The 16,561-nt window shown below is 43.3% G+C and overlaps 1 long non-coding RNA gene across 1 annotated transcript; it reads right to left on the reverse strand.

Moving 5' to 3' along the window:
- Positions 1-3,973: 3,973 nt before the first annotated feature.
- On the reverse strand, positions 3,974-13,966 carry LOC120638407. Its single transcript, XR_005660055.1, has 4 exons — positions 13,698-13,966; positions 10,762-11,468; positions 8,555-8,652; positions 3,974-4,474 (listed from the first exon to the last, which is right to left on the reverse strand). It is a non-coding gene; the product is annotated as an uncharacterized LOC120638407 (long non-coding RNA).
- Between the last annotated feature and the right edge of the window lie 2,595 nt (positions 13,967-16,561).

A 16,561-nucleotide genomic window follows, 5' to 3' on the forward strand; every position in this document is an offset into this window, starting at 1 on the left:
GAACATGGCCATTTTTTCCCCATAGATTATGAAAATTGATAAATAGAACAGCCGGTTCTCACAACTTTGAAATGAATACGAAAGCCAAAGTGAACTTCATGTCCTCATCAATTTTCTGAATGGTTTCCATCTTACCGAACGCAAATTAATTTGTACCGGAACGGCTTTGAGAAGAGCCAGTTATTTTTCTGATTACCAAAGAAAAATAACACAACTACACGCAGAAACTCTTACACGAATTTTATTGAAGAAAGAGTAGCAAAACCATAATTACGTGGATAAGGAAAGCTCAAACCTTCAGAGCCTTTTCTACAAGGAACAGAACTTGATGAAAAACAAAAACCAGAAGAAAATAAATTAAGATGCCAAAAGAGATGGCGAGTATCAGGAAGTGCAAAATATATCATTTACTTTTCACTTAGGGAATGGCTCCACCTTCTCTTTCGGCACTTAGAACAGCGCTTGGCACATAGTAAGCGCTTAACAAATGCCATCATTATTATTACTAAAGAAAAGAATACCAGTCAGCCAGACCCTGTCGGAGTGAATTACCCAATGGGAATTGAGTCTCTCTCAAAGTGACTTAATCCATCAGGCGAAGTTTCCCCTTTGGGTGGTCTGTCCACCTTTAAGGAATAAAATCCCCGGTCAGGCGGACTAAGATAGGCCCAACTGAAATACTGGGAAAAGTCCCTGTTGGCTGCATCTGGAATTTCAAACCTCCATCCCTGCTCTCCAGAGTTTACCCTGGGATTTCCCAGTCATGATCTGAGTCAGTCCGGTCCCGATCAGAGGTCAAATTCTGTGTGACAAGCCTCTCTCAAAAGTACCCTGGAAACTGTATGCGCAACACTGGAATTATTAAGAATCTTTGTTTTTATAGGACTCTGAAAACCTCAGCATTCCTCAGAATGACCTGAGAGACCTGGCTGGGGGAAAGTTCAAGCCTGTCTTAGATAGGGATGGGGAAAAGGGTGAAGGCAAGGACACAGAGTGTAAACTTTGAATACACTGAGCAGGTTACGCCTGTTGGACTGTGAACTGGCTTGCAGAGACACAGTGAGGGACCCCAAAACTGCTCCGTTTACCTTAACTCTACTTTGGCTCTTATCGCTTACCTAATGGTTCTTGTTCTCTCGTGGTGTTCTGCTGTTTTGGCCATTTTACTTTTCTGGGAAATCAAGCCATCGAAAATATTAATAATTATTATTATGGTACTTGTTAAATGCTTATTAGGTGCCAAGCATTGTTCTAAGTGCCGGGGTAGATGTAAGTTAATCAGGTTGGACACAATCCCTGTCCCACATGGGGCTCACACTCTTAATCCCCATTTTACAGATGAGGTGACTGAGGCTCAGAGAAGTGAAGGGAGTTGCCAAAAGTCACATAGCAGACCCGTGGTGGAGCTGGAATTAGAACCCAGGTCCTCCTGACTCCAGGGCCGTGCTCTATCTACTAAGCCATACTGCTTCAGGGCTTGAGGGCTCTGCAGAGCACTGTATTCAAGTTTAGGAGACTGCAATAAGGTAAATCCAGTCTCTGCCCTCACTCAATCCATCAAAGCGTATATTGAGCGCTTACTATGTGCGGAGCACTGTATAGAGGGATGCAGCAGAGTTTAAAGATTTGACTGTAAGTTTTAAGGGGACGAGGATCCTTGTGCATAGGTGATGTGATATTTAGTAGGGCTTTGATGAAGGGGAGAGTAGTTTCACGGATATGGAGAGGAAGGGCAGGAGGTATGAGGGAGGGCAAAAGCAAGAGGCTAAAGGAGAGACGAGAGCAGGTTGGCGATAGAGGAGTGAAGTGTACGAGCTGGGTTGTAGTGAGAGAGGAGTGGAGGCTCTCCCCCGCTAGACTTGTTGTGGGCAGGGAACGTGTCTCTTTATTGTGATATTGCACTCTCCCAAGCGCTTAGTACAGTGCTTTGCACACAGTAAGTGCTTAAACCATACGACTGAATGATAAGTAGGGAGGAGAGACCTGACTGAGTGATTTAAAGCTGGTGGTCAGGAGTTTCTGTTTGATGCAAAGAGGAGGAATGTGTAAACGTTGGAGGTTTTTGAGGAATAGGAAGACATACACAGAAGAGTTTTAGGAAAATGATCTAGGCAGCAGGATGAAATATGGGCTGGCGAGACAGAGAGGCTGAGATAGTAGTTAAGATATGATAAGTGCTTGGACCAGAAAGGTTGCAGTCTATTTTGAGAGGAAGGGCTGGATTCTGGAAACATTATGAAGATAGAATCAACAGGATTTGGTGACTGAATATGTGGGTTGAATGGGAGAGATGGGTTGAGGATAACGTAAGGTTATGGACTTGTGAAACAGGGAGTTTGGTGCTATTGTCAATGGTTATGGGAAGGTCAGGGGGGTAGGTTTGGAAGTGAAGATGCGTTCAGTTTTGGACACCCTAAGTTCGAAAGGTCTGCAGGATATTCAAGTAGAGATGGAGAAGAAGCAAGATTGCAATGAAGAAGAGAGATTGGGGCTTCTGAGGTAGATGTGGGAGTCATCTGCATAAAGAAGATAGTTGAAGCCCTGGAGCAGATGAGCTTCCCGAGAGAGCGGGTGCATACTGAGAATGAGAGCCCGTAATTGAACCTTGAGGGACACCCCCTGCATCACACATAGAGAAGCAGCCTGGCCCAGTGGAAAGAGGCCTGGCTTGGGAGTCAGAGGTCATGGGTTTGAATCCCAGCTCTGCCACTTGTCAGCTGTGTGTCTGTGGGCCAGTCACTTAACTTCTCTGTGCCTCAGTGACCTCATCTGTAAAATGGGGATTAACTGTGAGCCTCACGGGGGACAACCTGATTATATCTACCCCCAGCGCTTAGAACAGTGCTCTGCACATAGTAAGCGCTTAACAAATACCAACATTATTATTATTATTAGGAGGTGGGAGGCAGAGAAGAAACTGGTGAAAGAGACTATAACAAGCAGCCAGAGAGGAAGAAGAATCAGGAGAGGACAGTGTCAGAGAAACCAACATACATGGCCAATTCTTTCTCACTCCTTAGCCTGTGAACTCCCTGAGGGCCAAGCATTCATTCAATCATATTTATTGAGCACTTAATATGTGCAGAGCACTGTACTAAGCGTTTGGGTGAGTACAATATAACAATAAACAGACACATTCACTGCCCACAGTGAGCATACAGTCTAGAGCATCATGTCTGATCCTCCTCCTTGTACTTTTTCTCAGTGCACATAACCCTCTCTTTCTCTCTCTACATATTATATGACAAACACATTCAATTCTTTCATAACACAAGTTTTCACTACACATTTGGGATAGAATGTGTTAGTCAAATTATAGAATGTTCTTCCAGCACACTTATCTAACTGGATGCAGTGTGAAGTGGTGAATACTACAATGTGTTTCTCTTAATGCAATGTTCTGAAAAACAGAACTCCGGCATTTTAGAACTCTTTCTGCCATATATATATATATATATATATATATATATATATAGATACATATATTACAGTGGTCTGCACATAGCAAGTGCTCAATAAATACCATCGATTGAGATATATATACATATTCATGTATATACATACGTGTGTGTAGGAAAGATACATATATACTATATATATAATTAGGTAAGAGAGATGTAACAATCAATCAATGTTATTTATTGAGAGCTTACTATGTGCAGATCACTCTACTAAGAGCTTGGGAGGGTAAAATAGAGCAGAATCAGCAGACACATTAGGGAGAAGGAAAGATGGGTGTCTGGCTTGCAACCTCAATGCCCTAAGTGTCTTTGAACTGAAAAACAACTCTCTCACGTGATGATTTTTTAAAATTTTAGATATCTTTTATAGAAATATCTCTATATCCAACTCCAAAAGTTCCTCCTAGAGAATGCACTGAAGTAATTATATGAAGAAATAATGCATTTTGCATATAGAAGTAAAATGGTCACCAGTTTTCTCTGGAACTATGCTAGTCATGTCTAGAAAATGCAGAGAGACTCGATTTTATTGGTAAGGCAAAATGCATAATTCAATTCAGTAATAATATTTTTCTATATAATAGCAGCTATTTCCCTCTCTTTTCATTACATTTTCCCTAAATCCTAACACTTCCAACTCTATATGGCATCCAGAGCACCAGGTTCATCCTTGACTTGTACCATATGACAGGTAAACACATTATATCAGTCAAAACCATCATCATTTCAAAAACCAAGCCTGTCCCAAATCATTTTTAAAATTACACTTCTCTAGTCTAGTCTATAGTGACTTGGAGGAAAAAAAAAAATGGAAGCAAAGTTAAGGAACTGGCAGGATGTACATTCAGCTTTCCGATGAAGCAACTCACTATTGCTTGCAAGCTTCCTTCTTGTCTCCAGATTTCTGGCGCCCAGACTTTTCGGATTGACTTTTGGTGGGTGAAATAAAAGTAGGCTCAGCATTTTCTTCTGCATACGCAGACCACTGAATGGAGCAGTATGTGAGTGAGTCACTATGAGAAAAAGAGATTAATGTTGGCTATACTGAATGCTTGGATCTGTGACCTTTGGGCATTTGATATTCACTGCTGGCTGGGAATGTTCCTGTTTACTGTTATATTGTACTCTCCCAAGTGTTTAGTAAAGGGCTTTGCACACAGTAAGGGCGCAATAAATACCTTTCAATGAGTGAATTCACCCCACCCTCAACACCATGGCCCCTATTTACGTGTCTTTAAATAAATTTATGATGTCTGTCTCCTCCTCTAGATTGAAAGCTATCTGTGGGCAGGGAATGTGTCTGCTAACTGTTGTGTTGTCATCTCCCAAATGCTTAGTACAGTGTTCTGCACACAGTAAGCAGCATGGCTTTGTGGATAGAGCACGGGCCTGGGAATCGGAAGGTCATGGGTTCTAACCCCGGCTCCACCGGTTGTCTGCTGTGTGACCTCGGGCAAGCCACTTTACTTCCCTGTGCCTCAGTTATCTCATCTGTAAAATGGGGATTGAGACTGTGAGCCTCACGTGGGACAGGGACTGTGTCCAACCCGACTTGCTTGTATCCACCCCGGCACTTAGTATAGTACATAGTAAACATTTAGCAAATACCATAATAGTAATAATAATAAAAGTACTCAATAAATACCATTGAGGTCAGGATTGAGGAGGACAGGAAATTAGCCAACGGTTAAAATCTAATTCCTGAACCAGAACAATGGCCAATCCCAGGCCACAACCTTGACATCATTTTGACTCATTACTGTTTTTCAACCCTCACATCCAGTCATCTTTTAAATCTCTTCTTCCGATTCTTCCTACATAACATCTCCTGGCTCTACCCCTTCCTCTCCATTAAGCCAACACCCTCACTTGCTTCCGATTAACCCTCACCCTTAGCACTTGAATATTTCAATCCTACCCTACCTGCTCTTGAACCTACGAATAATTTATTTAAAAATTCCTTTTGTATTTTCTGAACATTCACTTGTTCAACCATATTTTTTCATGGTATTTATTAAGCACCTACTCTGTGCCAGGCGCTGTACGAAGCACTGGGTTAGAGACGAGCTAATCGGAAAGGGCGCAGTCCCTGTCCCACATGGGGCTTGGAGTCTCAATCTCCATTTTACAGATGAGGTAACTGAAACCCAGAGAAGTTAAGTGACTTGCCCAAGGTCACACAGCAGGCAAGTGGCGGAGCCAGGATTAGAACTTAGGTCCCTTGAATCCCAGGCCAGTGCTGTTTCCACTAGGTCACACAGCTTCTCTGTTGCGTCCTGGTATGTATACAGTTCTTCTTGCTTTTATGTCTCCTCTGGACTTCACTATCTGTAAATTACTTTTGTCTGTTTCCCCCATTATATTAAAAGCCCCTTAAGGACAGGGAATATATGCCTGACTACTGCTCTTCCACATGCTTAGGACAGTATCTAGCATTAAGCAAATGCCATTGGTTGATTTACTGTAGCCACTTTTTTTGTAATTTTAAAAAAGCAGCTGGCAAAATTGAGAATGTGAGTCTCTATGAGCCGTTATAATCCTTCAGGACAAAGATTTTAATGCCTTTTTTTCCTCTCTAAGGCAACAAAACCCTCCCTCAAGGGGTAGCGCTCATTAATAGTAATTCAATCAATCAATCATATTTATTGACTGCTTACTGTGAAGCAGCGTGGCTCAGTGGAAAGAGCCCGGGCTTGGGAGTCAGAGCTCATGGGTTCGAATCCCAGCTCCGCCACTTGTCAGCTGTGTGACTGTGGGCAAGTCACTTCACTTCTCTGTGCCTCAGTTCCCTCATCTGGAAAATGGGGATTAAGACTGTGAGCCTCACGTGGGACAAACTGTTGACCCTGTATCTCCCCCTGTGCCTAGAACAGTGCTCTGCACATAGTAAGCGCTTAACAAATACCAACATTATTATTATTACATTGAGAAGCAGCGTGGCGCAGTGGAAAGAGCACGGGCTTTGGAGTCAGGGCTCATGAGTTCGAATCCCAGCTCTGCCACTTGTCAGCTGTGTGACTGTGGGCAAGTCACTTAACTTCTCTGTGCCTCAGTTCCCTCATCTGTAAAATGGGGATTAAGATTGTGAGCCCCACGTGGGACAACCTGATTCCCCTCTGTTTACCCCAGCGCTTAGAACAGTGCTCTGCACATAGTAAGCGCTTAACAAATACCAACATTATTATTATTATTACTAAGAAGTTGGGAGAGTAGAATATAACTTTATAACAGAGTTTGTAGACACTTTCCCTGCCCATAATGAGCTACTTGTACAGGGGATGAAGGAGAGTAAGCAAGAGAAACTGAGATATAGGGGCAGTGGCTTTATAAGCCACTACCTGACTTCACATTGGATCAACGACCTCTGAAAATCCAAATGTCAGAAGCTGTCAGCCAATATGAATTGGGCCTTGTCCAGGGGATCCACAGGAAGGCTTGCATGACAAAGAGATGAATCAATATGTGACATTAAAAAAAAAATAGTTCAGTAAGTGTCGAGCCTGCCAGCAAGGAATTCTCCCTCATAAGGAAAAGGCAGGTCATGGCTTTGGTTTTATAGCCCATTTGGTTCCTTGATTTTAGTTGTTACTTGATATAAGAGTTTCTCTCTGAGACCCTTTAGGAAACTTCCCTTTCCTAGACTGAGCTTCTGATATTAGAAAAAAGTACCGGGAAGCTTTCCAAATCTGAGTTTCTCCTATTTGCTTCTATCTGAGAAGCAGCGTGGCCTAGCGGAAAGGGCACGGGCCTGGAAGCCAGAGGACGTGGGTTCTAATCCCGGCTCTTCCACGTGTCTACTGAGCGAGCTTGGGCAAGTCACTTTGCTTCTCTGTGCCTCAGTTTCCTCATCCGTAAAATGGGGAATAAGACTATGAGCTCCATAGGGGACAGGGACTGTGTCCAATCTGATGACCTTGTATTTACCCCAGCGTTTAGAACAATGTACATGCAAGTGCTTAATAAATACCACAATCATTACTATTACTATTATTATTAGCAAAATTATACCACTCAAGTCTATTTGACTAAGGATTAATAAATTACATCTGTGGCATGTTTAATACTAAACTAAAGCATCTGTCAACAAAAGTGTCACCCTTCTAAGGGCCATAGTCAGAGAAAAAACAAACTCCATAGAAAAGCATTTGACGTGGCACCAGGATCCTATTCATGCCATTATCATTATGAACAGGGAACGTGTTGGTTAATTCTGTTATATCATAATAATGTTGGTATTTGTTAAGTGCTTACTATGTGCAGAGCACTGTACTAAGCGCTGGGGTAGATACAGGGTAATCAGGTTGTCCCACGTGAGGCTCACAGTCTTAATCCCCATTTTCCAGATGAGGGAACTGAGGCACAGAGAAATGAAGTGACTTGCTCACAGTCACCCAGCTGACAAGTGGCAGATCGGGATTCAAACCCATGACCTCTGACTCCCAAGCCCGGGCTCTTTCCACCGAGCCACGCTGCTTCTCTACTCTCCCAAGTGCTTAGTACACTGCTCTGCCCAAAGTAAGCACTCAGTAAATATCATTGATTGATTAATTATGGGGCTATCACATTCCCAAATAAAAATCTCACGATAGAAATGGACTCCAGTTTCCATCTCCCAAGGTATAAATGTGTGATTGTGAGATTAAATAGATCTTTAGGGATTCTCCCCTGAAAAAGGCATTTAAATGGTAATAAAAATAATTGTGGTATTTGTTAAGCGCTTACTATGTGCCAGACACTGTACCAAGCGCAGGGATAGATACAAGCCAATTGGGTTGGACACAGTCCCTGTCCCATGTGGGGCTCACGCTCTCAAACCCCACTTTACAGATGAGGTAACTGAGGTACAGAGAAGTGAAATGACTTGCCCATGGTCACAACAGCAAACAAGTGGTGGAGCCGGGATTAGAACCCGTGACCTTCTGACTCCCAGGCCTGTGCTCGATCCACCGCGCAACGCTGCTTCTCTAATACTATAATTATTGGAATTCATAGTAAACGCTCTATAAATGCAATTGATGATGGTGGAATGGCCTCAGTTTGCTTGGCCTGCTTCACTCTATAATGGGGGCCCTACTCCATACCCCAAGTGTTACCTTGTGAACAGACTCCAAACTCTTCTGAAGCTGGTTCTGCCCTCTTTGGTATAAATGTTGGGTCCAAATCTTCAGCAGCATTCTGAGAGAATGGCTGCCTGTAAATATTTTGAACAACAGAGAAGAGGTTACAGGTTTTTAAAACATACAATCTGATTTGACAGAGGGCTATCGATGCCGGAGGACGCGATCGGAAAGATTATCCTAATTTAGAAAAATGAGCACACTCTGAGCTCCTTATTTGCTTAACTTCTAACTCCTCTGCACCTGGTGTTTGTTATTTGAAAGACTGAATAATGGGTGGAGAAAACTGCCCTAGCCGAGAAAAAGCTTTCGCACAAGGAAATGTAAAAATATTCCTGGGTGGAAGTATGGAAAGGGGAGGACGATAACACATCAGACAGATGAAGGAAACTTTAGAGTGAGTAAAAACACCTACTTCGTAAGGTCCAGAGTAGATTCTGGGGTCTGATTCCTAACAAGGGACACAACCTCATTAAAGTCCAGCTGCACTTTGTTCTGGTCAGAAAAACAAGACTTATTTGCAACAATCCTCCTTGGCAAGGAAGAAGAAATGGAGATGCAGCTGCTCCGCCAGTAGATTTTGAAAAGCAGGGTGGTTCTTGGCACCCTTCCTTTTAAATCCCATTTGGACCGCAGTCCGAGAGAAATAACATGGACATTTCATTTGAATTAACCGCAACCGTATTTCTATTTTTCATTTTTTGGTATTTGTTAAGCATCTACAATGTGCCAGGCACGGTACTGCGTACTGATGTAGAGACAAGCCAATCAGATTGGACACGGTCCATGTCCCACATGAGGCTCATAGTCTTAATCTCCATTTTACAGATGAGGTAATTGAGACACAGCAAACTTCAGTGACTTGCCCAGGGTCACACAGCAGTCAAGTGGCGGAGCTGGGAATAGACCTTAGGTCCTCTGACTCCAAGGTCACAAACGAGACACTTCACCCACAGTTACCAGGGAAACTCCACAATTACTTGGCTCTTCAGACTAACAAGGCAATTGGTCATAAGCTTCTTGTGGGCAGGGAACGTGTTGGCCAACTTTATTGTATTGTACTTTCCCAAGTGCTCTGCACACATTCTCTAAATAACATTGATTGACTGATTAATTGATTGCTCCTGGGACTATAATGGAACTCACTTTGGGCAAGGTATGTATATTTATGAACTGTGTTATACTGTACTCTCATTACCATCATAATTATGATTATCATTACTCTCCCAAGTATGTAGTACAGTGCTCTGCCTACAGTATGCACTCAATAAATATGCACTCAATAAATATGACTGATGATGACTGATGCATCATCTTATTAATAATAATAATAATAATCATGGTATTTGTTAAGTGCTTACTATGTGCCGGGCACTGTACTAAGCGCTGGGGAGGATACAAGCAAATCAGGTTGTCCCATTTGGAGCTCACAGTCTCAATTCCCATTTTACAGATGTGGTAACTGAGGCACAGAGAAGAGGAATGACTTGCCCAAGGTCACGCAGCAGTCAAGTGGTGGAACCGGGATTTGAAACCATCTCTTGGTTTAATGAGAAAATTATAAATGAAAAAAACATGGGCTTTAGAGCATATCATCCTTCCCCAAGACTATTAGTCAAAAGGTAAAAAGGAATCAAAAGACTCGCCCCGTACTCTAAGACACAAGGAGTTTTGTTGGAACAGATAATTTGAAGAAACGTGAATCTGGCTCTGTTCTAAATTAGGTTCCCCAATATACAGTCTTTGAATTGCTTCTTCTCCAGTGAAATAGAGCCACCTAGAATGGAAATTACAGAGGGCTGCCTTTCCCCACACCTTCTGAATGAGGGTGTTTGACTACTCAGTGGGTGTTGCTCAAGAGCAAAAATGATTAAATATTTCCGTTTGTGGGTGGGATCAGGTATACGCAGCTCGCCTAATTGCCACAACTAAAATTAGCCCGAGCATTTGAGGGGCTGCAAAACCACCACTCTGATCACATAGATTCCAGACCTCCATTTTACACTGCAATAAAAGTCCTCCAGCTAGAGGCCCAAAGTCAGACACATGTGACGCAGCAGATATCTAAAAATGTGGCCAAAACACTATACAATAAAAGAGCGATGGATTTTTGTGTAACACGTGTTGACTAAGAGTATCTTTCTAGGGCATGGGGGAAGGGTAAGTACGTCAAGTAAACTCACGTGATGATGTGAGCTCAACATAATTTTCCAATATTTCCAAACTTTCTTCTTTACTAGGATGATCTCAAAACCACATCGCTTGTCGTATCTGAACAGCTTAGAGCCTGAGCAGAAATTGAGAAGGTTGCTTAGGCATTAGGGCACCAGGGCAAGGGGTGGATTGATGCCCAGACTAGAGAAATCCCAATACTTGGTAGCCTCCATACAACTAAAGTACTAGAGTTGGGCAACAGAGAAGTTTAGCAGGGAAGGAAAACATACATTAGCCATGCCTTCTGGTTTCTTATTTTTATTTCCCCTTCTATGGGCTTTGTTTGCTCTTGTGACACTATTCTACTGCATAGCTTGCTTCAAGACCTTCTTGCAATGAGATTAAATCTAGTCTTTTCAGAGAGAAATTACATCGCTACCTGCGGAACGTGTGTGACAATCCCGGGAGCCAGATTTTATTATTATTATTGTCTTAGTATGTATTTTAAAACGTTTGACTGTCCTCTAACACGGTCAATCCCTAATGGGAGCCAGTGCAACCAAATTGGACTAGAACTTCCCTTGCCCAAAGGAGAAGGTTTTTGGCTTCTTCCAGGCATTCATCCGGAAAAAGCTTGATTTTCTCGTGGCCGGTTGTACGACGGTACCTGGGGATTATGAAGAGTCTTTTTGCCTTTGCTCCCAATAGAAAAATGAAAAGCACTTGTTTAACCAACCTGCTTTGAAATAAAACAAAATGAGGAAAGAAATTATGTTATCTCTAGCATTCAAAAGCGTTTCATATATGCACTTTAGGCAACGCCTAAAATCAATTAAATTTTCCTGGGCGATGCTTGGCAAGGCCATTAGTTGTCCTTATTAGTGTCATGAATAGAACACAATTACATCATAAATTTGCCCAGAAGGTAAAATTAGTTTTCAGCACAGACATCTTCATTATTGTGAAGCAGCATGGCTTAGTGGAAAGAGCACAGACTTGGGAGACAGAGGTCATAGATTCTAAGCCTGACTCAGCCACTTGTCTGCTGTGTGACCTGGGGCAAGTCACTTCACTTCTCTGGGCCTCAGTTTCCTCATCTGTAACATGGGGGTTAAGACCATGAGCCTCACGTCAGACAACCTGATTACCTTGTATCTACCCCATAATTATGGTACTTGTTAAGCACGTACTATATGGCAAGGACTGTTCTAAGCTCTGGGGTAGATACAAGTAAATCCGATTGGACACAGTCCCTATCCCAAATATAATAATAATAATAATGTTGGTATTTGTTAAGCGCTTACTATGTGCCGAGCACTGTTCTAAGCGCTGGGGTAGACACAGGGGAATCAGGTTGTCCCACATGGGGCTCACAGTCTTAATCCCCATTTTACAGATGAGGTAACTGAGGCACCGAGAAGTTAAGTGACTTGCCCAAAGTCACACAGCTGACAAGTGGCCAAGCCGGGATTCAAACCCATGACCCCTGACTCCAAAGCCCGTGCTCTTTCCCCTGAGCCACGCTGCTTCTCTACAGGGCTCACACGCTTGATTCCCATTTTACAGATGAGGTAACCGAGGCCCAGGGAAGTTAAGCAACTTGCCCAAAGCCACACAGCAGCATGTGGTGAAGCAGGGATTAGAATCCAGGTCCTTCTGACTCCCAGGCCTGTGCTCTTATCCCGTAAGCCATGCTGCTTCACTAGCAAGCAATGGAGAATTTACAGCTCTCTTTCTCATGTACTTATTCAACTGTATTTATTGAGCTCTTACTGTGTGCAGAGCACTGTATTAAGCGCTTGGAAAGTACAATTTGGCAACAGATAGAGACAACTCCTACCCAACAACGAGCTCACAGTCTAGAAGTGGGGAGACAGACAACAAAACAAGTAGACAGGTATCAATAGCATCAATATAAATAAATAGAATTATAGATATATACACATCATTAATAAAATAGATCAATAAATATATACATATGTAAATAAGGAAAGAAGCCATTTTGCTTCTTTATCATCTTCTATCATTTATTTATTGAGATTTCACTTCAAATCAATTAGGTTTAAGACCCTTAAAACACATATACTTCATATATACTTTAAATATAATAACTTTACCCATCTTATTATGCAAATACAATCCAGATTGGCTTTTGCAACCCAGAATACTAACCCCTGACTTCTGATGCAGTTTTAAGATTTACTTGTTAATTTCAGAGAATTACAAATCATACAGAATCACTTCAATGGAATGTCAGATTCATCCAGATCACTTCAAGTCATAATGATGAAATGACTTCTGAGATGGGGAGGTTGGAGACCAGAGCGGGCGTGCCAGGGTCTCCCAGAGAAGCCGTGGCAGAAGAGGAACTGGGATGACAGGGCACGTACTCAGTTTGACCCCCCCTTCTCTACTGTTTTTAGTTTTCTTAGTAAGATGCCGGCTACCCTACACGGGTGTAAACGTTATGAGCACGGGCCTGGGAGTCAGAAGGACCTGGGTTCTAATCCTGACTCCGCCACATGGCTGCTGTGGGACCTTGGGCAAGTCACGTACCTTCTCTGTGGCTCAGTTACCTCATCTGCAAAATGGGGATCAAGAGCCTAAGCCCTACGTGGGACAGGGACTGTGAATAACATCAATCTACCCCAGTGCTCTACAAGTACTATTATTATTATTTGGCCTAGGGGATAGAGCACAGGCCCGGGTGTCAGAAGGTCATGGGTTCTAATCCCACCTTGGCCACTTGTCTGCTGTGTGAGCAAGTCACTTTGCTTCTTGTGCCTCAGCTACCTCATCTCTGAAGTGGGGATTGAGACTGTGAGCCCCACATGGGCCAGGGACTGTGTCCGGCCCGATTTGCTTGTATCCACCCCAGGGCTTAGTACAGTGCCTGGCACATAGTAAACACTTAACACATGCTATTATTACTATCTCCTCAAGTAGGGGGAACCCGCTTTCTTACCTCTCTGTTTTTGCTTTGCCTCATCTCAGAGAAAAAGCTATTTTCGATGCTCTCTTCAGTCCCACGGTCTGTTTCTTGGATCTGTCTTTCATGGGACTTCAACTCTTGACCTTGCAAATATCTGGCAATCGACTGCAGAGGAAACCATTCATTTGAACTCGGAGTGGAAAGGACGTCCGGGGAGTCCAACGATGGATAGATGTGATGAAGAGATTGAAAAGCAGTTATTATTCGAAAGATAAGCAGCCCACTTTATAGCGCTACATCTTTTGTCTCCTCCATCTCCTCATCCTTTTTGAAATCACATCTACTTCAAGAGGGCTTCCCTGAATTGGCCCTCATTTCTCCTACTCCCTCTCCAATCTGCATCACCCTCTCACTTGGATTTGTACCCTTGCTTCACCCCACCCTCAGCCCCATGGCGCTTATATATGTAACCAAAATGTATTTTAATGTCTGCCTCCCTCTCTACACTGCAAATTCCTTGTGGGCAGGGAACATATCTACCGACTCTGTTATACTATACCTACCCCCAAGTGCTTAGTACATTGCTCGGAACATAGTGAGCATTCAATAAATACAACTGATTGATGAATAAAGGACTTGAAACTGAAACTATTCATTCAGTTGGCACCCGCCTTACCAAGAAAAAGTATGTGTGCATTTACTTGGGCCCTAGGTCAATCAAGTATGAAAGGGCATTGACTTTAGAACTGCTCAGTACAGTGCTCTGAACACAGTGGATGCTCGATAAGTACCACAGATTGATTGAACTGCCCAACCCCGTTCCCTCTGGCTCTCCTCCCCCTCTCCTGCTGCTTCTGTGGTCAGGAGTGCGGCGGGAGGGGTGGGGGCGGGGGCCCGGCCACTCCCACATCTCCTCCAAGAGGCCTTCCCTGACTAAGCCCTCTTTTCCTCTTCTCCCACTCCCTTCTGCATCACCGTGACTTGCTCCCTTTATTCACCACCCCCCACAGCCTCTCAGGACTTACATACATATCTGTAATTTATTTAATTCTATTAATGTCTGTCTCCCCCTCTAGACTGTAAGCTCACTGCAGGCAAGGAATGTGTCTGTTTATTGCTATATTGTACTCTCCCAAGTGCTTCGTACAGTGCTCTGCACACAGTAAGCGCTCAATAAATACAAATGAATGAATGAATGAACACTTCAGTTAAGGAAGAACTGATCAAGCCAGTCTTTTAACACTTTTCAATTGTTTAAACTCTGCTGCAGTTTCTGCAAGGAGAAAAACCATAGGTTTATTCATTTTCGGTTGAGGGGGTGATGTGCCAGGATGGTGGTAGGCCTCGGGGGCTCTCGGGGAGTGAAAGCATTTATGGGTTGGCTAGATCGATCAGTAATGTTTATTGACCGCTTACGGTGTGCCCAGCACTGTACTAAGCGCTTGGGAGAGTACAACACAACGATATAAAAGACACATCTCCTGCCCACAATGAGACGGTAGAGTTTCTCACACAAACTGGAATTCTGGTACCCATCAGCTCAGCAGAGGCCATCTGGCTCCACGTAAAGGAACTATGGAATAAGTCTAAAGAGAACTGATAACCTGTAGACTATGTCCTTACCTCATCCTGAGCCACCTGTACAGCTCGATAATCGTCACTACGCTCCCGATTCCGTCGTCACTACGCTCCCGATTCCGTCTTATTCTCTGCCAAAAATATCGGAAGCTTCCCGTAGTGTGGAGTCCCTTTAAATTAATAGCATCCCATTTATAAAAGATCAGAAATGAATTTCACACGTGGCAAGCAATCTCAGCGTGGCTTAGTGGAAAGAGTCCGGGCTTGGGAGTCAGCGGTCATGGGTTTGAATCCCAGCTCTGCCACTTGTCAGCTGTGTGATTGTGGGCAAGTCACTTCACTTCTCTGGGCCTCAGTGACCTCATCTGTAAAATGGGGATTAACTGTGAGCCTCACGTGGAACAACCTGACTACGCTGCATCTCCCCCAGTACTTAGAACACTGCTCTGCACATAGTACGCGCTTAACAAATACAAACATTATTATTATTATTATTATCATCTTCTATTTGGACTATTGTGAGACATGTCCTAAGGTTGGCAAAGTCGACGGCAGTTGGCCAAACATTTTCCTGGATAGAGGGGCTGTTCGGGGTCCAATTCACTGCTTCGACAGTAGGAGATTCCAAAAGCTGGATTCCTTTGTTACATTACTCCTCCTTGGGGAATAATCAGTTGGCCAAGACCTCTTCAAGATTTGTTTCGCAGATTAAACTAATATATAATAATAATAATGTTGGTATTTGTTAAGCACTTACTATGTGCAGAGCACTGTTCTAAGCGCTGGGGTAGATAAAGGGTAATCAGGTTGTTCCACGTGAGGCTCACAGTTAATCCCCATTTTACAGATGAGGTCACTGAGGCACAGAGAAGTGAAGTGACTTGCCCACAGTCACACAGCTGACAAGTGGCAGAGCCGGGATTCAAACCCATGACCCCTGACTCCCAAGCCCGGGCTCTTTCCACTGAGCCACGCTGCTTCTCTCATAGATAACTTGTCTCGGTTCTCAGGTGTTTCTTTTGGCTTAAATGAGAATTCATCCATTGCTCAGGGAGCCTAGGATCAGACATTTGGATCCCTTGTGTTCCATATAGGTAGCACTTAATTATCTCCTCAGAACTTGGATCGGCCTACGAGATTACTACACTGGGGCGTCAGTTCTCCCAACTGTCTCAGAAGATTCTTCTCAGTAATGACGGCATTTTCCCAGCATTTTAAGATGCCTTTGTCCATTTTAGTGGGTGGAGAGCACCAAGAGTTCAATTTCAGATGTAAGGACAAAGTTCTCCAACACCCCGTTTCTTCCCTTGTCCCAGGGT

This window comes from Ornithorhynchus anatinus, chromosome 5 (genome assembly GCF_004115215.2).
Source record: "Ornithorhynchus anatinus isolate Pmale09 chromosome 5, mOrnAna1.pri.v4, whole genome shotgun sequence".
NCBI classification, from domain to species: domain Eukaryota; kingdom Metazoa; phylum Chordata; class Mammalia; order Monotremata; family Ornithorhynchidae; genus Ornithorhynchus; species Ornithorhynchus anatinus.